Raw genomic sequence first — 24,447 nt, 5'->3', positions numbered from 1 at the left:
TCTAGGAAAATAATTCTGTAATTTCCAACCTAAAAGGACTTGGAGGTTCCACCCTCCCAGCAAAGTTCTTGCCTTTCAGCCTGAGTAGCTTTGCTCTGATAACCCTTGCTGGGTTCCCTGGACCACTGTTTCTTATCAGGTTTTCTACTGTCAGCAAATGAACAAAAGACCTGAGCATCACTGTGATTTTATCCTCATAGTGTTTTCTCTTCTGTAATTGCAGGTGGCCTTCCCAGAACGTGAAAACGGTATGTATTGTGGAATCAGTCACTTGGGGAGGAAGAACTTTGAAGATGAGAAAGTGGGACATTCTTGCTGGTTTTAGTGTAGAGGGCAAACTGATTCCAAATTTATGCTGGGAATGAGAGTAGGTGTCCTGGTGACAGAAAGTGATTTACAAGTAATGTGACCAATTACTATACTCCCAGGAAGAAGCTGTATTACGGTTAGGTGGTGTAGGTTTGTGTGCATGAAACTGGGTGTGTCTGTATGTGAAATGAGTGGTATGATTCTGTGTGTGTATGTGAACTTTTTGTGTTGTGTTTCCCTTGATTTATGTTCCCCTAAAGTTTTGAAATGTCCAGGCAGTCCTGTTGGCTACATGCACCTTGTTGTACAGCAAGTGTCTAGAACTTTTCCATTTTGCAAATAACACATTCTAATCTTGAACAGAGACTTCCCATGTCAACCTCCTGCCAGCTCTTGGAACCACCCTTCCACTCTCTGATTCTCGGAGTTTTCTTTCAGTTTTTGACCTTCTGTGACTGGTTTATTTCACTCTTACAAATGTCCTCCAAGTTCTTTCGTGTTGCTGCAAATGGCAGGATTTCCTTCTTTTTCAACGACTGAATGACATTCCACTGTATGTTTACACCACATTTTCTTTATTAATTCATCTTCCCATGGACACTAGGCAGTTTTCCTATGTTGTGTATTGTGTATAATGCTGCAATGGACATGAGATTGTAGATATCTCTTGGACATTCTTGTTTTATCTCCTTTGTATATAAACCTAAATGAGTGACTGGTGGATTTTATGATAGTTCTCTTAATAATTTTTGGGGGACCTCCATTCTGTTTTCCATAATGGCTACACCATTTTACATTACTATAGGGTACAAAACAGGGTACAGAAGATCCACTTCTTCACATCTTTGCCAGCATCCATTAATTTTCTTTCTTTTACTTTTTTTTTTTTTGCAGTACACGGGCCTCTGATTGTTGTGGGCTCTCCCGTTGCGGAGCACAGGCTCCAAACACACAGGCTCAGCGGCCATGGCTCATGGGCCCAGCCGCTCAGTGGCATGTGGGATCCTCACAGTCCGGGGCACGAACACGTGTCCCCTGCTTCGGCAGGCGGACTCTCAACCACTGTGCCACCAGGGAAGCCCTATTTGTCTTTTTATAATACACATCCTAACAGTTGTGAGTGATATCTCCTTGTGGCTTGATTTCTATTTCCGTGATGCTTAGCGATGTTGAGCAAATTTTCATATGTAGATTGACCACTTGTATGTCTTTATGGAGAAATGTCTAGTGAAGCTTTTTACCCATTTTTAAACTCAGTTATTTGCCCACTGTTTTTCTGAAATTGACTTGTAGTAGTTTCTTATATATTCTGGATATTGGTCCCTTATTCAGATACAAGGTTTACACATATTTCCTCCCATCCTATAGGTTGCCTTTTCATTCTGTTGATTGTTGAAGAGACTATCCTTTCTTCACTTGGTAATCTTAGAACTTTGGCCAAGATCAGTTGGCCATATATACGTGCATTTATTTGAGGTCTCTCTATTATATTTCATTGGTCTATCTCACTGTCTTGATGCCAGTAGCAGACTGTTTTGACTACTGTGGCATTGTTATGTGTTTTGAGTTCAGGAAGTGTTAATCTCCATCATTGCTCTTTGCTCTCAAGATTGTTTTATCTACTTGGTGCGGTTCCATATGTATTTTAGGATTCTGTCTACTTCTATAATAATGACATGGAATTTTGTAGGTTGTTGCGATATATGTGTACATCACTTTATGTAGTATAGAAATGCCAACAGTATTTAATAATCCAGTCTATGAACATGGTGTGTCATTCCAATTACTTGTCTCTTCTTTAATTTCTTTCCGCAATGTCCTGTAGTTTTCAGTACACAAATTTTTCACCTCCTACGGGGCCTTTTCCACTGCCTTCCTCAGGTCTTCTAGAGTCAGGGTTGAGAAAGATGGACTCATGGAGAGAGTGAAATCCCTCCCTCCCCTCTGCACCTACTCTCTGATTATGTCAAATACAGGTGTACTTGGCCATGCCCTTCACCTCAGTCTACAAGTGGGCCCCTTGCTGGGTATTCCTATTGGATCTGAGTGTTGACTGTACAATTTCAGAGTCCACAAGGACTCTCCCAATGCATGGTGTGTGTCCAAGAGCCCAAGATATACCTACATATGAATGATCAGATCAGGCCATCAAATTTTCTGCAGTAAAGAACAACCAGGGGAAGGGTGGCTGGTTGCCTCTTTCTCATCTTTGGATTTCTTACAGCTGAGCTTTCCAGTGTGGTAGTCACTAACCAAATGTGTCTATTTATAATTAATTTAGTTCAAACAATAATTAACTCATTCTATTAAAAATGCAAAAAACACACAATTGCTTGGTCACACTAGCCATGTTTCAAGTATGTCTGTAACATCTGGAATTTCAGGTTGGTAACGTTGACCGTGAAAGCTATAAATGGGTTTACAGAAGTGAGGGGTCGAAAGGTGATTTTCTCAGCATCTCTCCCTCATTTGAAATTTTCAACTGTGATCAAGATCTTATTGAAGGACTCTGTCTGCACAGAGCACAGGGGAGGTCTGAGAACCTGGAGGGAAGACCAGGGTGATGCTGTGTGAGCCAGCAAGTCGAGTAGAAGAAATGGGTGGGTCAACTTGTATAATAACTTTATGCTCATGGTTGTGTTTGTACAGAATGCATTTTGGAGAGCATACATAGCAGTGATGCTGATGACGATTCACATAGCGAACCACTCTCAGTTAGGATCTAAAGTGAGACAATTCCTAGAACACTTGGGTTCCTCCCACTTCTTTAGAAACTAAGGAAGGTGAATATGAAATCAGGAAGCAGAAGGAAATATGTGTAGAATTCGGATTTGTTCTTTCCAAATTTTAATGATATAATAGAGTTATTGTATCCATGTGCTTTGACTGTACTGTGCTTATAGTCATCTTTTCTTGCTTTGCCATTCAGAAATTTTCTTTCTCACAAGACTACTGTTTCATTGCTTTTTCACTGCCAAAGATGAAAGCTTCATTTCTGTTTGGTACCTGGAGGGTATTTTGCACCAGGGATTTTGGTTTCCTTTTTACATTCACGTATGATGGCCATATCCTAGTGGGAACAAAACTCTCATAGTCACTTGACACTGGAGAACAAGTTCTTATAGTGAGTGTCAGGTGGTGGATGAGACTTGAACTCTCTCCCTCTACACTTTCAGGACTTGTAGCTTCATGTTACTTTTGTCCTCACTGTTTATTCCTCATGGAAAGCGCGCTCCCAGAGATGGATGAGTCACAGAACACATGCTTTGGGATCACTGCATGTACTCAGTCTCCTCATTTCAGCCTCAGCACCTCCCAAGGCTGATGTGCTGACATGCTTCCATTTGAGAGGGCTCCACGTCCAGCTGCCCCTAAAGACCCTTCATGGCCGGCAGGAATTCTAGAGGGCTGTGTGAAGGGGCAGCTGGGCTCGCTTCACACACTAGCTCTCACAGCCCTGCTAACCTGGTCTCCTGGAATTCACCAGGCCCAGGACAGAGCCTCAGTGCAGCAGGACCCACTGCTCTTCTTACAACCCACTGCTCCATCCGGACAGCCCTGCCCCTGCTCCCCACACTCCAGTCCTGCCTAGCCTCGGACCTTTCCTCAGGCCTGCCTTGGTCTTATCCTTCCCAGTTCTTCCAAGACTGGGGTAAACCCTGGCAGGTGCTGTGTGTTTAGCAGGCTTCCCCTGCTGTAGAACTTTTGTTTTAGTATTCCAGACTAAGGGAATTGGTTCAAGTTACTTTAAACTCTAATATTGCTTTCATCCTCTCTAAGGGGCTAAGAGACTTACGGAGTTGTTTTGAAGTACCTAAGGTTAGCTCAGGCACAGGACACTTACTTGTTTTGTGAAGTTGGTTGCATATCCAGGATATTGTGGAGAAAGCTGCAATGAACCTATGTTCATCTCTTTGTGATACTGATTTAATTTCCTTTGGATATATACCCAGAACTGTGATTGCTGAATCATATGATATTTCTGTTTATAATTTTATAAGGAACCCCCATACTCTTTTTCATAATAGCGGCACCATTTTACATTCCCACCAGCAGTGTACAAACTTTGCAATTCCCCACATATTGTCCTTAAACTGTTAATTTTTTTCTTTATAATACACAGCCTAACAGGTATGAGGTGTTGATTTGCATTGCCCTGATGATTAGTGAGGTTGAAAACCTTTTCCTATATTTGTTAGCCATTTGTATGTCTTTTTCGGGAAATATCTTATTTAAGCCTTTGCACATTTCTGAACCCAGTTATTTGCCCTTTTTAATTTTTTAACTTAGTTTGCATTTGAGTTGTACTGTTTTTCTTAGATGTTTTGGACATTAGCTCCTTTTCTGATATATGTTTGTAATCTTTCTGTAAGTTATATTTTCATCCTATTGACTGTTGAAAAAACTATACTTTCCCTATTTGTTGTCTTAGAAGCTTGGTGAATTTCATTTGGCCATGTATCTATGAATTTTCTTCGGGATTATTTATTCTGGTCTTTAGGGCTATGTATCTGTTTCTATGCCAGTACCATACAGTTTTGATTCCTGTGGCTTTGTAATGTGTTTTTAAGTCAGGAAGTGAGAAGCCTCCATCTATGTTCTTTGTTCTCAGGATTGTGTTGTCTGTTTGGAGTCCTTAGTGGTTCCATATGTATTTTAGGATCTTTTTTTTTCCTATTTCTTTGAAAATGATATTGGGATATTGATAGGTATTACAATGAATTTATACTTACCTTTGGGTAGTGTAGAAATGTCAACAATAATAAGTCTCCAGTCTATGAATATGATATGTCATTTCAATGATTTGTTCCTTGTTTAATTCTTTTAGCAGTGGTTTGTAGTTTTCAGTGTACAGGCCATTTACCTTCTATGGGCATTTTGTCCCTTCCTTCCCTGGATGTTTCAGAGGCAGTGGTGAGAAGGATGGCCTCATGAAGTGAGTGAATGTCCCTCCCTCCCTTCTGCACCTGCTCGCTGATTATGTCTAGCACAGGTGCACTGGGCCATGCTCATTACCTCTCCCCTCAAGTGGAACACCTGTCGGGAATTCCTCTAGGATCTGGGTGTTGACATTACTGTTTCAGTGTCCCCAAGGTCTCATGAGTGCCTGGCAAGTGTGCATGAGCCTAGGAAACACCTACAAATGAATCATCAAATCTGGCCAGCAAACTGCCCTGCAGAAGGTGTTGGGCTGCACCTCTCACGCCTGCAAACCCTGTACTTGCTCAGCCTCAGGGCTAAGGAAAGAGCCCGAAGTCAGGGACAGAGACATTCATGGTTTAATAGATGGGAGATCTTTCACGTCAGAAGCAAAGTGGTCCTGGAGAGACACCCCACTGTAGATAGCCGATGGCAGGCAGAACGCAGCAGCAGCAGTAGCAGCATGCTTCTCTCTGGGCGGAATAGGCAGGCTACCAGTTAAAGGTGGAGTTGACAGCAGATGGGCTCATCGGTTACCAGGGAAACCAGCAGAGGGACGCATCCCTCTTACCCCTTGGGCTAAGTACTTCACGGGGCAGAGGTTTTCCTTTGGTAAACCATCAGCAAACAGCCATCTTGAATGGGTAGACCATACAGAGGGGAATAACCAGGGGAGCGGTGGTAACATCCTCCATATACTTTATATATATATATATACACATATATATATATATGGAGAGAGAGAGAGAGAGGTTGTTTATTACACTGTGGTAGCCACTGACTAGATGTGCCTCTTATAATTTATTTAATTCAATCAATGATTAACTAAATGTATTAAAATAAAAGAAAATAAAATATCCCATTACTCAGTCACATTAGTCACATTTTAAATGTATCCATAAGACTTGTAAATTCATGTTCGTGTTTCTACAAAATTGACTTTGAATAGCATTTGTGGCCGTGATAAAGAAAAGAATACAGGTAGGAACAACACTTAGGTAGGATCTAATGGCAGAGGGTTCCTGGAACTTTAGGGTTATATCTCCTGCTTTGGATACTGAGAAAGGTGGATATGAAATCAGAAAGAAGAATGAAATATGTGTAGAGTTCTGACTTGTTTTTTCACATTTTAATGATACAATAGAGAGAAATTGTGTCCTTAGACGTGACTGTGCTCTATAATCACCTTTTCTTGATTTGCTCATCAAAACTGATCTTTTGCACATGAGCTGCTCTGTCTTGTGCTTGTCACTGCCTAATATGGAAGTTTGTTTTCTGGTTAGCACATCTAGGATATTGTGCACAGGAGAGTTTGTTTTCTTTTGCATATTGACCTATGATGGACAGAACCTGTGGGTCAAAACTCTCATGCGCCCTTGAAACTTGAGACCAAGTTCTTCTACAAAGGGTGAGGTGGTGGATGAGAAGTGAACTGTCTCCCTCTGCACTTTCAGGACTTGTAGCTTCACCTCATGTTTTGTGCTCACTCTTTGTTCCTCTTATAAAGGACAGACCCTGAGATGGATGAGTCACAGAACACGTGCACTGGGATCATTGCATGTGCTCAGTCTCCTTGAGCTCATCTCAGCCTCTGCACTTCCCCAAGGCTGATGTGCTGACATGCTTCCATTTGAGAGGGGTCCACGTTCAGCTGCCCTAGACACCCTCCATGGGCAGCAGAATTTCTAGAGGGCTGTGTGAAGGGGCTGCTGGGCTTCTTCACATACTTGTTTCACAGCCCTTCTGACCTGGTCTCCTGGGCTTGACCAGGCCCAGGACAGAGACTCAGGGCAGCAGGACCCAGGGTCACTGCTCTTCTTACAACCCACTGCTCCGTCCAGACAGCCCTGCCCCTGCTCCCCACTCCCCAGTCCTGCCTAACCTCTGACCTTTCCTCAGGCCTGCCTTGGTCTTATCCTTCCCAATTCTTCCAAGGCTGGGGTAAACCCAGGCAGGTGCTGTGTGTTTATGAGGCTTCCTCTGCTGTAGCTTTTTGTTTCAGTATTCCAGAATAAGGGAATTGGGACAAGTTACTTTTAACTCTAATACTACTTTCATCTGCTCTAAGGGGCTAAGACACTTACGGAGTAGTTTTGAAGTACCTAAGGTTAGCTCAGGCACAGGACCCTAACTTGTTTTGTGAAGTTGTTTGCATGTTCTTCCCTCAACACAGCTGTTGCCCAGATTTGGTTAATATTCCTTTTCCTCAGAAGGAGATGGTGCAGGGATAAATGTTCTAAGCTCTTGACCTCCTAAGTGGAAAAGACATACTGAGAACCCAGGGGTGGGTCCCAGTATGGAGGCTCTGGATCCCTGACCTGCACTTACCACTCAGCCAAGGGATCCTCAGTCATGGAGCAATGGAGTCCCTGCATCCGTATAATTGGCTGGAAATACTAGCATCTCTAAAGTTCCAGACATTGCCCATCAGGTGGCCTTAGTGGTCACAGAATCCAGGGCAGCTATGGGTGGACTTATCAGTTGACTTTGGCACAGTCATTAATGTGAAATTCACCTCAGGACCTGCATTCTCCTGGTCAGCTCCCAGATTCTGAGAGGTGTGAGACCCCATGTATACAGTACAGGTCATATCTGTCAGTGCTGGTGTCATTGCTTAAACAAGGCCAAAAGCAGATAAGAATCAGGGAGCTATTTTATTGTATTGGATAATGTTACCATAAGCCTTAGCATTGGTCAATTCCTGTAGCCCACACCCAAGGACTCAAAGTGGAACCTGACTGTTAGCCTGTACACTTCTCCTGCACAGCTGGGTTAGAGACAGGCTGTGCTCAGTCCGGGCTCCCTCTTCATAACGAAGTGTCCCACTTATGGAACAGCTCCCTAGAGTATGGACAAACCCTGACTCTGTGGGCATATGTACATTGTATAGAAAACAAAGACTGGGAGAAAAATATGATACGATTGATAGTGGCGGTATCTAAATGGTAGGATTTCAGTTTTGTCAAATCTTGTGTATTTGATTTTCTATAAGACAAGTGATTAGTGAATAAATATAGCATATTTTGTCTAGGATTGAATTCAGTCCTTTAATGGAGGTTGCTGTTAATCAAGTATAAAATATCATGCAATAGAAGACATGATAAATGCAGTAGCTGGCATTGTGGATGCCGGGGAAAGAGTGATCTGGGAAAAATCAAGCGACAGTGGCAATCTAGCAGAAGCTCAAAAGAGGCAGGATGGGTCATGGGTCTGTGTCATTGAAACAGAGCATGCATTTTAGTGTTTACCTTTTTTTAGATCGACCCTTCCCTTCTGATGAGGCTCCCCTTAGCTAGAAAGCCAAAGCTCTGTTTTCATTTCCTTCCTCTTGTCCTTTGCCTTCCTTCATCCCCCAAAGAGGATGGCCCAACACCAGCTCAGCCCACACTTACTAGCCTCCCACATCCATACACACCACCCCATGTCCTCATCGAGAAGAAAGCCCCTGAGTAAACCCTGAGCCGCAGCACCAGTGTCCTGACAGTTACTCTGTGTCCCTCCAGCTCTCCCTGAGGATGTGGCGGATGACCTGCACCATGATAGGACAGGAGAAAAGCCTCCGTGGATCCCCAAGGTAAGCTGCATTGTTTCTGGTCTGAGATAGAAATATTGCTTTATTTCCCTTTCAGTAGAATTAAGTTATGAATATTTGAGGGTATTCCTTCCAGATACATACAATTCCCTTGGTTGGGAGAATGTGGAGTGAGAGTCTATTACCAACTCATGGAGCCTGATTCCACAGGACATTACAATTGACAGCATCCATTACAGCCTGTAGAGTACGGAGCTCTCTCTCCTGCAGCGATTTTTCCTCTAGGCAAAGAATTCTGTAATTTCCAACCTAAATGGACTTGGAAGTTCCAACCTCCCAGCAATGTTCCTGCCTTTCAGCCTGAGTAGCTTTGCTCTGATAACCCTTGCTGGGTTCCCTGGACCACTGTTTCTTATGAGGTTTTCTACTGTCAGCAAATGAACAAAAGACCTGAGCATCACTGTGATCTTATCCTCATAGTGTTTTCTCTTCTGTAATTGCAGGTGGCCTTCCCAGAACGTGAAAACGGTATGTATTGTGGAATCAGTCACTTGGGGAGGAAGAACTTTGAAGATAAGAAAGTGGGACATTCTTGCTGGTTTTAGTGTAGAGGGCAGACTGATTCCAAATTTGTGCTGGGAATGAGAGTAGGTGTCCTGGTGATAGAAAGTGATCTACAAGTAATGTGACCAATTACTATAGTCCCAGGAAGAAGCTGTATTACGGTTAGGTGGTGTAGGTTTGTGTGCATGAGACTGGGTGTGTCTGTATGTGAAATGAGTGGGATGATTCTGTGTGTGTAAGTGAACTTTTTGTGTTGTGTTTCCCTTGATTTATGTTCCCCTAAACATCACTGTTACTGGTGCCAACTTTCTAGAAAATATTCCCATCACCACTGCATCATGAATGGGTATGGGTATAAAAGTAAATAAACTGTATACTTTCAGTGTGTGCATTGATTTTATACCAAGTGAGCCTCATTTAACCTGGAAAACAAATCCTATCACCACCCAGGCAAATGTTTACTGGATTATTATTATTATTATTTTTTTGGCTGTGTTGTGTCTTTGTTGCAGTGTGCGGGCTTCTCATTTCGGTGGCTTCTGTTGTTCCAGAGCACGGGCTCTAGGTGCATGGGCTTCAATAGTTGTGGCACGTGGGCTCAGTAGTTGTGACTTGCAGGCTCTACGGCACAGGCTTAGTAGTTGTGGTGCACGGACTTAGTTGCTCCATGGCTGGATTCTTAATGAACAAAGCTGGGTTTCAGCATCCCTACTACTGGGTCAATTACAACTTCATTTAATAAGAAATCTCATCTCTTAGTAGGTCTCATAGCATTCTGAATGGTTATGATACATCTCTCTGCCACTTCCCTCATTCTAACTGTTTCCTATTAGAGCCTCGGGATGAGTCCTCCCCCCTTACCTGAAGCACCTAGTGCTAGGCAGGCCTCCTTCCTTTTGCAGGGAGCCCATGCCACACCCAGTTCTGGAGGAGTCCGAGAAAGAAGGAGCCTCCAGGAGTAGATGGAGGAAATTCACTCCACCATTCTCCTTTGAGGCTAATATTCACTATCGGATTCTGTGCTAAGGAAACGAAATGTCCTTCTCCTGTGGAAAGTCTGTCTTCCATCACTTGTGCCGGCCCTGTTTCTGTGTGCTGGGCAAGACACACTGCATACAATGAAGACAGAACCAAGAAATCTACCCCAGGGATTGAGCTCAGGGTGGGCACTGGCTCCCATCCCAGGAGGGCAGATAGGAGGTTGTGCTTTGCAAGGTAGGACAGAGAAACCAAGCAGTGTGACAAGAGCATCTCCACTCATTTTTCTGTGCAAACTGCCAGATGAAGTAGGTTCTTGGTATTTTCTGAAGGCTTTTGCAAGCAAACAAGTCTGGGAGTAAAGTTAATTAAAACATGGAAAGTTATAGTTAAAAATTTATTTTCGATAGTGAGTCCTTTGAGAAATACATACTTTAATAGAATATGATTGCCTTATATGTGTCAATATTTTCCCCACCAAAGAAAACACTGAAAATGCTTGACTGTAAAATGTCACTTGTTTACACAAGAGACTGTGTATGAGTAAAGTTGTTCTAGAAATCCTCAATCCCTAGGTGGTAGTTTGCTGATGGTGCTGAGGGGAACCCTGGTGTGCGATTCAGTGCCTGCTACTCACAGGGAGGCTCTTAAGAACTCAGAGACCCGCCCAGTGGACAACACGTGTGAGGACAGGATTGGCGCCTCGGGCTGCACTTGAAGAGGGAAATGCTTTAGTGAAGTGGAAGGAGATACAGGAAGGGCACCTGAGCCATGGGGAGTCAGGGGTGTTTGGTTTAGAGATCAAGGAAAAGTGTACACCTGAGCACAGCCTGGGCCACACTTAGGATGCTATTGGCACTTCTGCTTGAATGGGGAAGAGAAAGGACATCCCCCTCTTGCTGGAGTGAACTCTGGAGAGATGTCTTCTTTAAAGCCTGGGGAGAGGAGCTTCTCTCCCATTATCTCCTGATACCTGTGTACATTCGAGACCCTTCCTGCTTTCTTCTATCCCTCTGTTGACTCCCGTTCCTTATTTTTCTTCTTTTTTCCCCTTTTTCCACTTTGTATTTATTTTACATATGTGTATTTTATTGTTGTAAAAGTACACATATGATGAAATCCAACATCTTAACAAGTTTTGAAATGTCCAGGCAGTCCTGTTGACTACATGCACCTTGTTGTACAGCATGTGTCTAGAACTTTTCCATTTTGCAAATAACAAATGCTAACCATTGAACACAGACTTCCCATGTCAACCTCTTGCTAGCTCTTGGAAGCACCCTACTACTCTCTGCTTCTCGGAGTTTTCTTTCAGTTTTTCACCTTCTGTGACTGGCTTCTGTCACTCTTACAAATGTCCTCCAAGTTCTTTCGTGTTGCTGCAAATGGCAGGATTTCCTTCTTTTTCAACGACTGAATGCCATTCCACTGTATGTTTACAGCACATTTTCTTTATTAATTCATCTTCCCATGGACACTAGGCAGTTTTCCTATGTTGTGTATTGTGTATAATGCTGCAATGGACATGAGATTGTAGATATCTCTTGGACATTCTTGTTTTATCTCCTTTATATATAAACCTAAATGAGTGTGGATTTTATGATAGTTCTCTTAATAATTTTTGGGGGACCTCCATTCTGTTTTCCATAATGCCTACACCATCTTACATTACAACAGGGTACAAAACAGGGTACAGGAGTTCGTATTCTTCACATCTTTGCCAGCATCCATTAATTTTCTTTCTTTTTCCTTTTTTCGTTTTTTTTTTTTTTTCAGTACACGGGCCTCTCATTGTTGTGGGCTCTCCCGTTGCAGAGCACAGGCTCCAAACGCACAGGCTCAGCGGCCATGGCTCATGGGCCCAACCGCTCAGTGGCATGTGGGATCCTCCCAGACCAGTGCACGAACACTTGTTCCCTGCAATGGCAGGCAGACTCTCAACCACTGTGCCACCAGGGAAGCCCTAATTGTCTTTTTATAATACACATCCTAACAGGTGTGAGTGATATCTCCTTGTGGCTTGATTTCCATTTCCCTGATGCTTAGCGATGTTGAGCAAATTTTCATATGTAGATTGACCACTTGTATGTCTTTATGGAGAAATGTCTAATGAAGCTTTTTACCCATTTTTAAACTCAGTTATTTGCCCGCTCTTTTTCTGAAATTGACTTGTAGTAGTTTCTTATATATTCTGGATATTGGTCCCTTATTCAGATACAAGGTTTACACATATTTCCTCTCATCCTATAGGTTGCCTTTTCATGCTGTTGATTGTTGAACAGACTATCCTTTCTTCAGTTGGTAATCTTAGAACCTTGGCCAAGATCAGTTGGCCATATATATGTGCATTTATTTGGGGTCTGTCTATTATATTTCATTGGTCTATCTCACTGTCTTGATGCCACTAGCAGACTGTTTAGACTACTGTGGCATTGTTATGAGTTTTGAGTTCAGGAAGTGTTAATCTCCATCATTGCTCTTTGCTCTCAAGATTGTTTTATCTGCTTGTGGGGGGTTCCATAAGTATTTTAGAATTCTGTCCACTTCTATAATAATGACATGGAATTTTGTGGGTTGTTGCGATATATGTGTACATCACTTTATGTAGTATAGAAAATGCCAACAGTATTTAATAATCCAGTCTGTGAACATCTTATATCATTCCAATTATTTGTCTCTTCTTTAATTTCTTTCCGCAATGTCCTGTAGTTTTCAGTATACAAAGTTTTCACCTCCTACGGGGCCTTTTCCACTGCCTTCCTCATGTCTTCTAGAGTCAGGGGTGAGAAGGATGGACTCATGGAGAGAGTGAAATCCCTCCCTCCCCTCTGCACCTACTCTCTGATTATGTCTAATACAGGTGTACTGGGCCATGCCCTTCACCTCTGTCTACAAGTGGGCCCCTTGCTGGGAATTCCTTTTGAATCTGAGTGTTGACTGTACTACTTCAGTGTCCACGAGGACTCTCCCAATGTGTGGCGTGGGTCCAAGAGCCCAAGATATACCTACATACGAATGATCAGATCAGGCCATCAAATTTTCTGCAGTAAAGAACAACCAGGGGAGGGGTGGCTGGTTGCCTCTTTCTCATCTTTGGATTTCTTACAGCTGAGCTTTCCAGTGTGGTAGCCACGAACCAAATGTGTCTATTTATAATTAATTTAGTTCAAACAATAATTAACTCATTCTATTAAAAAATGCAAAAACCACACAAGTGCTTGGTCACACTAGCCATGTTTCAAGTGTGTCTGTACCATCTGGAATTTCAGGTTGGTAAGGTTGACGGTGAAAGCTATAAATGGGTCTATAGAAGTGAGGGGTCGAAAGGTGATTTTCTCAGCATCTCTCCCTCATTTGCAATTTTCAACTGTGATCAAGATCTTATTGAAGGACTCTGTCTGCACAGAGCACAGGGGAGGTCTGAGAACCTGGAGGGAAGACCAGGGTGATGCTGTGTGAGCCAGCAAGTCGAGTAGGAGAAATGGGTGCGTCAACTTGTATAATAACTTTATGCTCATGGTTGTGTTCATACAGAATGGATCTTGGAGAGCATACATAGCAGTGATGCTGAGGACGATTCACATAGGGAACAACTCTCAGGTAGGATCTAAAGCGAGACAATTCCTAGAACACTTGGGTTCCACCCGGTTCTTTAGAAACTAAGGAAGGTGAATATGAAATCAGGAAGAAGAAGGAAATATGTGTAGAATTCTGATTTGTTCTTTCCAAACTTTAATGACATAATAGAGTTATTGTGTCCATGTCCTTTGACTGTACTGTGCTTCTTTACATGCTTTGCCATTCAGAAATTTTCTTTCTCACAAGACTACTCTTTCATTGCTTTGTCACTGCCAAAAATGAAAGGTTCGTTTCTGTTCGGTACCTGGAGGGTATTTTGCACCAAGGATTTTGGTTTCCTTTTTACATTCACGTATGATGGCCATGTCCTAGTGGGAACAAAACTCTCATAGTCACTTGACACTGGAGAACAAGTTCTTATACTTTGTGTCAGGTGGTGGATGAGAGTTGAACTCTCTCCCTCTACACTTTCAGGACTTGTAGCTTCATCTTACTTTTGTCCTCACTGTTTATTCCTCATGGAAAGCACGCTCCCAGGCGTGGAAGAGTCACAGAACACTTGATTTGGGATCACTGCACGTGCTCAGTCTCCTCATTTCAGCCTCAGCACCTCCCAAGGCTGATGTGCTGACATGCTTCCATTTGAGAGGGGTCCACGTCCAGCTGATCCTAAAGACCCTTCATGGCCGGCAGGAATTCTAGAGGACTGTGTGAAGGGGCTGCTGGGCTTCTTCACACACTGGCTCTCACAGCCCTGCTAACCTGGTCTCCTGGAATTGAAGAGGCCCAGGACAGAGACTCAGGGCAGCAGGACCCAGGGTCACTGCTCTTCTTACAACCCACTGCTCCGTCCAGACAGCCCTGCCCCTGCTCCCCACTCCCCAGTCCTGCCTAACCTCTGACCTTTCCTCAGGCCTGCCTTGGTCTTATCCTTCCCAGTTCTTCCAAGGCTGGGGTAAACCATGGCAGGTGCTGTGTGTTTATGAGGCTTCCTCTGCTGTAGCTTTTTGTTTCAGTATTCCAGAATAAGGGAATTGGAACAAGTTTCTTTTAACTCTAATATTACTTTCATCGGCTCTAAGGGGCTAAGACACTTACGGAGTAGTTTTGAAGTACCTAAGGTTAGCTCAGGCACAGGACCCTAACTTGTTTTGTGAAGTTGTTTGCATGTTCTTCCCTCAACACAGCTGTTGCCCAGATTTGTTTAATATTCCTTTTCCTCAGAAGGAGATGCTGCAGAGATAAATGTTCTAAGCTCTTGACCTCCTAAGTGGAAAAGCCATACTGAGAACCCAGGGGTGGGTCCCAGTATGGATGCTCTGGATCCCTGAGCTGCACTTACCACTCAGCCAAGGGATCCTCAGTCATGGAGCAATGGAGTCCCTGCATCCGTATAATTGGCTGGAAATACTAGCATCTCTAAAGGTCCAGACCTTGCCCATCAGGTGGCCTTAGTGGTCACAGAATCCAGGGCAGCTATGGGTGGACTTATCAGTTGACTTTGGCACAGTCATTCATGTGAAATTCACCTCAGGACCTGCATTCTCCTGGTCAGCTCCCAGATTCTGAGAGGTGTGAGACCCCATGTATACAGTACAGGTCATATCTGTCAGTGCTGGTGTCATTGCATAAACAAGGCGAAAAGCAGATAAGAATCAGGGAGCTATTTTATTGTATTGGATAATGTTACCATAAGCCTTAGCATTGGTCAATTCCTGTAGCCCACGCCCAAGGACTCAAAGTGGAACCTGACTGTTAGCCTGTACACTTCTCCTGCACAGCTGGGTTAGAGACAGGCTGTGCTCAGTCTGGGCTCCCTCTTCATAACGAAGTGTCCCACTTATGGAACAGCTCCCTAGAGTATGGACAACCCCTGACTCAGTGGGCATACATACATTGTATGGAAAACAAAGATTGGGAGAAAAATATGACACGATTGAGAGTGGCTGTATCTAAAGGGTAGGATTTCAGTTTTGTCAAATCTTGTGTATTTGAATTTCCTTAAGACAAGTGATTAGTGAATAAATATAGCATATTTTGTCTAGGATTGAATTCAGTCCTTTAATAGAAGTTGTTGTTAATCAATTATAAAATATTATACATTAGAAGACATGATAAATGCAGTAGCTGGCATTGTGGATGCTGGGGAAAGAGTGATCTGGGAAAAATCAAGAGACAGTGGCAATTTAGCAGAAGCTCAAAAGAGGCAGGGTGGGTCATGGGTCTGTGTCATTGAAACAGAGCATGCATTTTAGTGTTTACCATTTTTTAGATCGACCCTTCCCTTCTGATGAGGCTCCCCTTAGCTAGAAAGCCAAAGCTCTGTTTTCAATTCCTTCCTCTTGTCCTTTGCCTTCCTTCATCCCCCAAAGAGGATAGCCCAACACCAGCTCAGCCCACACTAACTAACCTCCCACATCCATACACACCACCCCATGTCCTCATCGAGAAGAAAGCCCCTGAGTAATTCCTGAGTCGCAGCACCAGTGTCCTGACAGTTACTCTGTGTCCCTCCAGCTCTCCCTCACTATGTGGCGGATGACCTGAACCGTGATAGGAGAGAAGAAAAGCCTCCGTGGAAAATCAAGGTTAGCTGGATTTTTTCTGGTCTGAGATAGAAATATTGCTTTATTTCTCTTGCAATAGAATTCAGTTATGAATATTTGAGGGTACTCCTTCCAGATACATACAGTTCGCTTGGTTGGGAGAATGTGGAGTGAGAGTCTATTACCAACTCATGGTGCCTGATTCCACAGGACATTAAAATTGACAGCATCCATTACAGCCTGTAGAGCATGGAGCTCTCTCTCCTGAGCGATTTTTCCTCTAGGCAAAGAATTCTGTAATTTCCAACGTAAATGGACTTGGAAGTTCCATCCTCCCAGCAAAGTTCTTGCCTTTCAGCCTGAGTAGGTTTGCTCTGATAACCCTTGCTGGGTTCCCTGGACCACTGTTTCTTATGAGGTTTTCTACTGTCAGCAAATGAACAAAAGGCTTGAGCATCACTGTGATCTTATCCTCATAGTGTTTTCTCTTCTGTAATTGCAGGTGGCCTTCCCAGAACGTGAAAACGGTATGTATTGTGGAATCAGTCACTTGGGGAGGAAGAACTTTGAAGATGAGAAAGTGGGACATTCTTGCTGGTTTTAGTGTAGAGGGCAAACTGATTCCAAATTTGTGCTGGGAAAGAGAGTAGGGGCCCTGGTGATAGAAAGTGATTTACAAGTAATGTGACCAATTACTATAGTCCCAGGCAGAAGCTGTATTACGGTTAGGTGGTGTAGGTTTGTGTGCATGAGACTGGGTGTGTCTGTATGTGAATGAGTGGTATGATTCTGTGTGTCTATGTGAACATTTTGTGTTGTGTTTGCCTTGATTTATGTTCCCCTAAATATCACTGTTACTGGTGCCAACTTTCTAAAAATTATTCTCATCACCACTGCATCATGAATGGGTATGGATATAAAAGTAAATAAACCGTACACTTTCAGGGTGTGCATTGGATTTATACCAATTGAGCCTCATTTAACCTGGAAAACAAATCCTATCACCACCCAGGCAAATGTTTACTGGATTCTTTTTTTTTTTTTCTTTTGGCTGTGTTGGGTCTTGGTTGCAGTACGAGGGCTTCTCATTTCGGTTGCTACTGTTGTTCCAGACCACGGGCTCTAGGTGCATGGGCTTCAGTAGTTGTGGCACGTGGGCTCAGCAGTTGTGACTTGCGGGCTCTAGAGCATAGGCTTAGTAGTTGTGGTGCACGGGCTTAGTTGCTCCATGGCTGGATTCTTAGTGAACAAAACTGGGTTTCAGCATCCCTACTACTGGGTCAATTACAACTTCATTTAATAAGAAATCTCATCTCTTAGTACGTGTCATAGCATTCTGAATGGTTATGATACATCTATCTGGACTTCCCTCATTCTAAATGTTTCCTATTAGAGCCTCGGGATGAGTCCTGCCCCTTACCTGAAGCACCTTGTGTTAGGCAGACCTCCTTCTTTTTGCAGGGAGCCCATGCTTGTACCCACATGCCACACCCAGTTCTGGAGGAGCCCGAGAAAGAAGGGGCCTCCAGGAGTAGATGGAGGAAATTCATTCCACCTTTCTCCTTTGAGGCTAATATTCACTATCGGATTCTGTGCTAAGGAAACGAAATGTCCTTCTCCTGTGGAAAGTCTGTCTTCCATCACTTGTGCCGGCCCTGTTTCTGTGTGCTGCGCAAGAAACACTGCATACAGTGAAGACGGAACCAAGAGATCTACCCCAGGGACTGAGCTCAGGGTGGGCACTGGCTCCCTTCCCAGGAGGTTGGAGAGGAGGTTGTGCTTTGCCAGGTGGGATAGAGAAACCAAGCATTGTGACAAGAGCATCTGCACTCATGTTGCTGTGCAAACTGCCAGGTGAAGTAGGTTCTTGGTATTTTCTGAAGGCTTTTGCAAGCAAATAAGACTGGGAGTAAAGTCAATTAAAACATGGAAAGTTATATATAAAAATTTTTTTCGATAGTGAGTCCTTTGAGAAATACATACTTTAATAGAATATGATTGCCATATATGTGTCAATATTTTCCGCACCAAAGAAAACCCTGAAAATGCTTGATTGTAAAATGTCACTTGTTTACCCAAGAGACTGTGTATGAGTAAAGTTGTTCTAGAAATCCTCAATCCCTAGGTGGTAGTTTGCTGATGGTGCTGAGGGGAACCCTGGTGTGCGATTCAGTGCCTGCTACTCACAGGGAGGCTCTTAAGAACTCAGAGACCCACCCTGTGGACCCCACGTGTGAGGAAAGGATTGGAGCCTCGGGCTGGACTTGAAGAGGGAAATGCTTTAGAGAAGTGGAAGGAGATACAGGAAGGGCACCTGAGCCATGGGGTGTCAGGGGTGGTTGGTTTAGAGATCAAGGAAAAGTGTACATCTGAGCACAGCCTGGGCCACACTTAGGATGCTATTGGCCCTTCTGGTTGAATGGGGAAGGGAAAGGACATCCCCCTCCTGCTGGAGTGAACTCTGGAGAGATGTCTTCTTTAAAGCCTGGGGAGAGGAGCTTCTCTCCCATTATCTCCTGATACCTGTGTACATTCTAGACCCTTCCTGCTTTCTTCTTTCCCTCTGTTGACTCCCTTTCCTTATTTTTCTTCTTTTTTCCCCTTTTTCCACTTTGTATTTATTTTACATATGTATATTTTATTGTTGTAAAAGTACGCATACAATGAAATCCAACGTCTTAACAAGTTTTGAAATGGCCAGTCAGTCCTGTTGACTACATGCACCTTGTTGTACAGCATGTGTCTAGAACTGTTCCATTTTGCAAATAACACATGGTATCAATTGAACAGAGACTTCCCATGTCAACCTCCTGCCAGCTCTTGGAACCACCCTTCTACTCTCTGCTTCTCGGAGTTTTCTTTCAGTTTTTGACCTTCTGTGACTGGCTTCTGTCACTCTTACAAATGTCCTCCAAGTTCTTTCGTGTTGCTGCAAATGGCAGGATTTCCTTCTTTTTCAAAGACTGAATGACATTCCATTCTATGTATACACCACATTTTCTTTATTAATTCATCTTCCCATGACACTAGGCAGTTTTCCTATGTTGTGTATTGTGTATAATGCTGCAATGGACATGAGATTGTAGATATCTCTTGGACATTCTTGTTTTATCTCCTTTGTATATAAACCTAAATGAGTGATTGCTGGATCTTATGATACGTCTCTTAATAATTTTGGGGGGACCTCCATTCTGTTTTCCATAATGGCTACACTATTTTCCATTACTACAGGGTACAAAACAGGGTACAGAAGTTCCACTTCTTCACATCGTTGCCAGCATCCATTAATTTTCTTTCTTTTCTCTCTTTTTTTTTTTTTTTTGCAGTACACGGGCCTCTCATTGTTGTGGGCTCTCCCGTTGCAGAGCACAGGCTCCAAACACAGAGGCTCAGCAGCCATGGCTCATGGGCCCAGCCGCTCAGTGTCATGTGGGATCCTCCCAGACTGGGGCACGAACACATGTCCCCTGCATCAGCAGGCGGACTCTCAACCACTGTGCCACCAGGGAAGCCCTAATTGTCTTTTTATAATACACATCCTAACAGGTGTGAGTGATATCTCCCTGTGGCTTGATTTCCATTTCCCTGATGCTTAGCGATGTTGTGCAAATATTCATATGTAGATTGACCACTTGTATGTCTTTATGGAGGAATGTCTAGTGAAGCTTTTTACCCATTTTTAAACTCAGTTATTTGCCTGCTGTTTTTCTGAAATTCACTTCTGGTAGTTTCTTATATATTCTGGATATTGGTCCCTTATTCAGATACAAGGTTTACACATATTTCCTCTCATCCTATAGGTTGCCTTTTCATGCTGTTGATTGTTGAACAGACCATCCTTTCTTCACTTGGTAGTCTTAGAACCTTGGCCAAGATCAGTTGGCCATATATATGTGCGTTTACTTGAGGTCTCTCTATTATATTTCATTGGTCTATCTCACTGTCTTGATGCCACTAGCAGACTGTGTTGACTACTGTGGCATTGTTATGTGTTTTGAGTTCAGGAAGTGTTAATCTCCTTCATTGCTCTTTGCTCTCAAGATTGTTTTGTCTACTTGTGGGGGTTCCATATGTATTTTAGGATTCTGTCCACTTCTATAATAATGACATGGAATTTTGTGGGTTGTTGCGATATATGTGTACATCACTTTATGTAGTATAGAAATGCCAACAGTATTTAATAATCCAGTCTATGAACATCGTATGTCATTCCCTTTACTTGTCTCTTCTTTAATTTCTTTTCGCAATGTCCAGTAGTTTTCAGTATACAAATTTTTCACCTCCTACGGGGCCTTTTCCACTGCCTTCCTCAGGTCTTCTAGATTCAGGGGGGTGACGGATGGAGTCACGGAGAGAGTGAAATCCCTCCCTCCCCTCTGCACCTACTCTCTGATTATGTCTAATACAGGTGTACTTGGCCATGCCCTTCACCGCTGTCTACAAGTCTGCCCCTTGCTGGGAATACCTCTTGGATCTGAGTGTTGACTGTACTATTTCAGTGTCCACAAGGACTCTCCCAATGCGTGGCGTGGGTCCAAGAGCCCAAGATATACCTACATATGAATGATCAGATCAGGCCATGAAATTTTCTGCAGTAAAGAACAACTAGGGGAAGGGTGGCTGGTTGCCTCTTTCTCATCTTTGGATTTCTTACAGCTGAGCTTTCCAGTCTCGTAGTCACGAACCAAATGTGTCTATTTATAATTAATTTAGTTCAAACAATAATTAACTCATTCTATTAAAAAATGCACAAAACACACAATTGCTTGGTCATACTATCCATGTTTCAAGTGTGTCTGTAACATCTGGAATTTCAGGTTGGTAAGGTTGACGGTGAAAGCTATAAATGGGTCTATAGAAGTGAGGGGTCGAAAGGTGATTTTCTCAGCATCTCTCCCTCATTTGCAATTTTCAACTGTGATCAAGATCTTATTGAAGGACTCTGTCTGCACAGAGCACAGGGGAGGTCTGAGAACCTGGAGGGAAGACCAGGGTGATGCTGTGTGAGCCAGCAAGTCGAGTAGGAGAAATGGGTGCGTCAACTTGTATAATAACTTTATGCTCATGGTTGTGTTTGTACAGAATGGATCGTGGAGAGCATACATAGCAGTGATGCTGATGACGATTCACGTAGGGAACAACTCTCAGGTAGGATCTAAAGGGAGACAATTCCTAGAACACTTGGGTTCCACCCGGTTCTTTAGAAACTAAGGGAGGTGAATATGAAATCAGGAAGAAGAAGGAAATATGTGTAGAATTCTGATTTGTTCTTTCCAAATTAATGATATAGTTGAGTTATTGTGTCCATGTCCTTTGACTGTACTGTGCTTATAGTCATCTTTTCTTGCTTTGCCATTCAGAAATTTTCTTTCTCACAAGACTACTCTTTCATTGCTTTTTCACTGCCAAAGATGAATGGTTCGTTTCTGTTTGGTACCTGGAGGGTATTTTGCACCAGGGATTTTGGTTTCCTTTTTACATTCACGTATGATGGCCATATCCTAGTGGGAACAAAAGTCTCATAGTCAGTTGACACTGGAGAACAAGTCCTTATAGTTAGTGTCAGGTGGTGGATGAGAGTTGAACTCTCTCCCTCTACACTTTCAGGACTTGTAGCTTCATCTTACTTTTGTCCTCACTGTTTATTCCTCATGGAAAATGCGCTCCCTGAGGTGGATGAGTCACAGAACACATGCTTTGGGATCACTGCATGTGCTCCGTCTCCTCATTTCAGCCTCAGCACCTCCCAAGGCTGCTGTGCTGACATGCTTCCGTTTGAGAGGGCTCCACGTGCAGCTGCCCCTAAAGACCCTTCATGCCTGGCAGGAATTCTTAGAGGACTGTGTGAAGGGGCTGCTGGGCTTCTTCACACACTGGCTCTCACAGCCCTGCTAACCTGGTCTCCTGGAATTGAAGAGGCCCAGGACAGAGACTCAGGGCAGCAGGACCCAGGGTCACTGCTCTTCTTACAACCCACTGCTCCATCCGGCCAGCCCTGCCCCTGCTCCCCACACTCCAGTCCTGCCTACCCTCTGACTTTCCCTCAGGCCTGCCTTGGTCTTATCCTTCCCAGTTCTTCCAAGGCTGGGGTAAACCCTGTCAGGTGCTGTGTTTTTATAAGGCTTCCTCTGATGTAGAATTTTGTTTCAGTATTCCAGACTAAGGGAATTGGAACAAGTTACTTTTAACTCTAATATTGCTTTCATCCTCTCTAAGGGCCTAAGAGACTTACGGACTTGTTTTGAAGTACCTAAGGTTAGCTCAGGCACAGGACACTTACTGGTTTCGTGAAGTTGGTTGCATATCTAGGCCATTTTGGAGAATGCTGCAATGAACCTAAGTTCATCTCATTGTGATATTGATTTAATTTCCTTTGGATATATACCCAGAACTGTGATTGCTGAATCATATGATATTTCTGTTTATAATTTTATAAGGAACCCCCATACTCTTTTTCATAATAGCTGATCCATTTTACATTCCCACCAGCAGTGTACAATGTTTCCAATTTCCGACATCTTGGCCTTGACCTGCGGGGTCTAGAGCACAGGCTTAGTAGTTGTTGTGCACGGGCTTAGTTGCTCCATGGGTGGATTCTTAGTGAACAAAACTGGGTTTCAGTATGCCTACTACTGGGCCAATTACAACTTCATTTAATAAGAAATCTCATCTCTTAGTACGTCTCATAGCATTCTGAATGGTTATGATACATCTCTCTGCCACTTCACTCATTCTAACTATTTCCTATTAGAGCCTCGGGATGAGTCCTCCCCTCTTACCTGAAGCAACTAGTGCTAGGCAGGCCTCCTTCATTTTTCAGGGAGCCCATGCTTGTACCCACATGCCACACCCAGTTCTGGAGGATTCCGAGAAAGAAGGAGCCTCCAGGAGTAGAAGGAGGAAATTCACTCCACCTTTCTCCTTTGAGGCTAATATTCACTATTGGATTCTGTGCTAAGGAAACGAAATGTCCTTCTCCTGTGGAAAGTTTGTTTTCCATCAGTTGTGCTGGCCCTGTTTCTGTGTGCTGTGCAAGAAACACTGCATACAGGGAAGACAGAACCAAGAGATCTACCCCAGGGATTGAGCTCAGGGTGGGCACTGGCTCCCTTCCCAGCAGAGCGGACAGGAGGTTGTGCTATACAAGCTGGGACCGAGAGACCAAGCAGTGTGACAAGAGCATCTCCACTCATGTTGCTGTGCAAACTGCTAGGTGAAGTAGGTTCTTGGTATTTTCTGAAGGCTTTTGCAAGCAAACAAGTCTGGGAGTAAAGTCAATTAAAACAAGGAAAGTTATACTTAAAATTTTTTTTTCGATAGGAGTCCTTTGAGAAATACATACTTTAATAGAATATGATTGCCTTATATGTGTCAATATCTTCCGCACCAAAGAAAAAACAGAAAATGCTTGATTGTAAAATGTCACTTGTTTACCCAAGAGACTGTGTATGAGTAAAGTTGTTCTAGAAATCCTCAATCCCTAGGTCATAGATTCCTGATGGTGCTGAGTGAAACCCTGGTGTGTGATTCAGTGCCTGCTACTCACAGGGAGGCTCTTAAGAACTTAGAGACGCGCCCAGTGGACCCCACATGTGAGGACAGGATTAGAGCCTCGGGCTGGACTTGAAGAGGGAAATGCTTTAGAGAAGTGGAAGGAGATACAGGAAGGGCACCTGAGCCATGGGGAGTCAGGGGTGTTTGGTTTAGAGATCAAGGAAAAGTGTACACCTGAGCACAGCCTGGGCCACACTTAGGATGCTATTGGCGCTTCTGGTTGAATGGGGAAGAGAAAGGACATCCCCCTCTTGCTGGAGTGAACTCTGGAGAGATGTCTTCTTTAAAGCCTGGGGAGAGGAGCTTCTCTCCCATTATCTCCTGATACCTGTGTACATTCGAGACCCTTCCTGCTTTCTTCTTTCCCTCTGTTGACTCCCTTTCCTTATTTTTCTTCTTTTTTCCCCTTTTTCCACTTTGTATTTATTTTACATATGTATATTTTATTGTTGTAAAAGTACACAT

Source organism: Mesoplodon bidens, assembly GCF_964165515.1.
Source record: "Mesoplodon bidens genome assembly, contig: HAP1_SCAFFOLD_445, whole genome shotgun sequence".
NCBI classification, from domain to species: domain Eukaryota; kingdom Metazoa; phylum Chordata; class Mammalia; order Artiodactyla; family Ziphiidae; genus Mesoplodon; species Mesoplodon bidens.
This window is presented reverse-complemented; position numbering follows the sequence as displayed.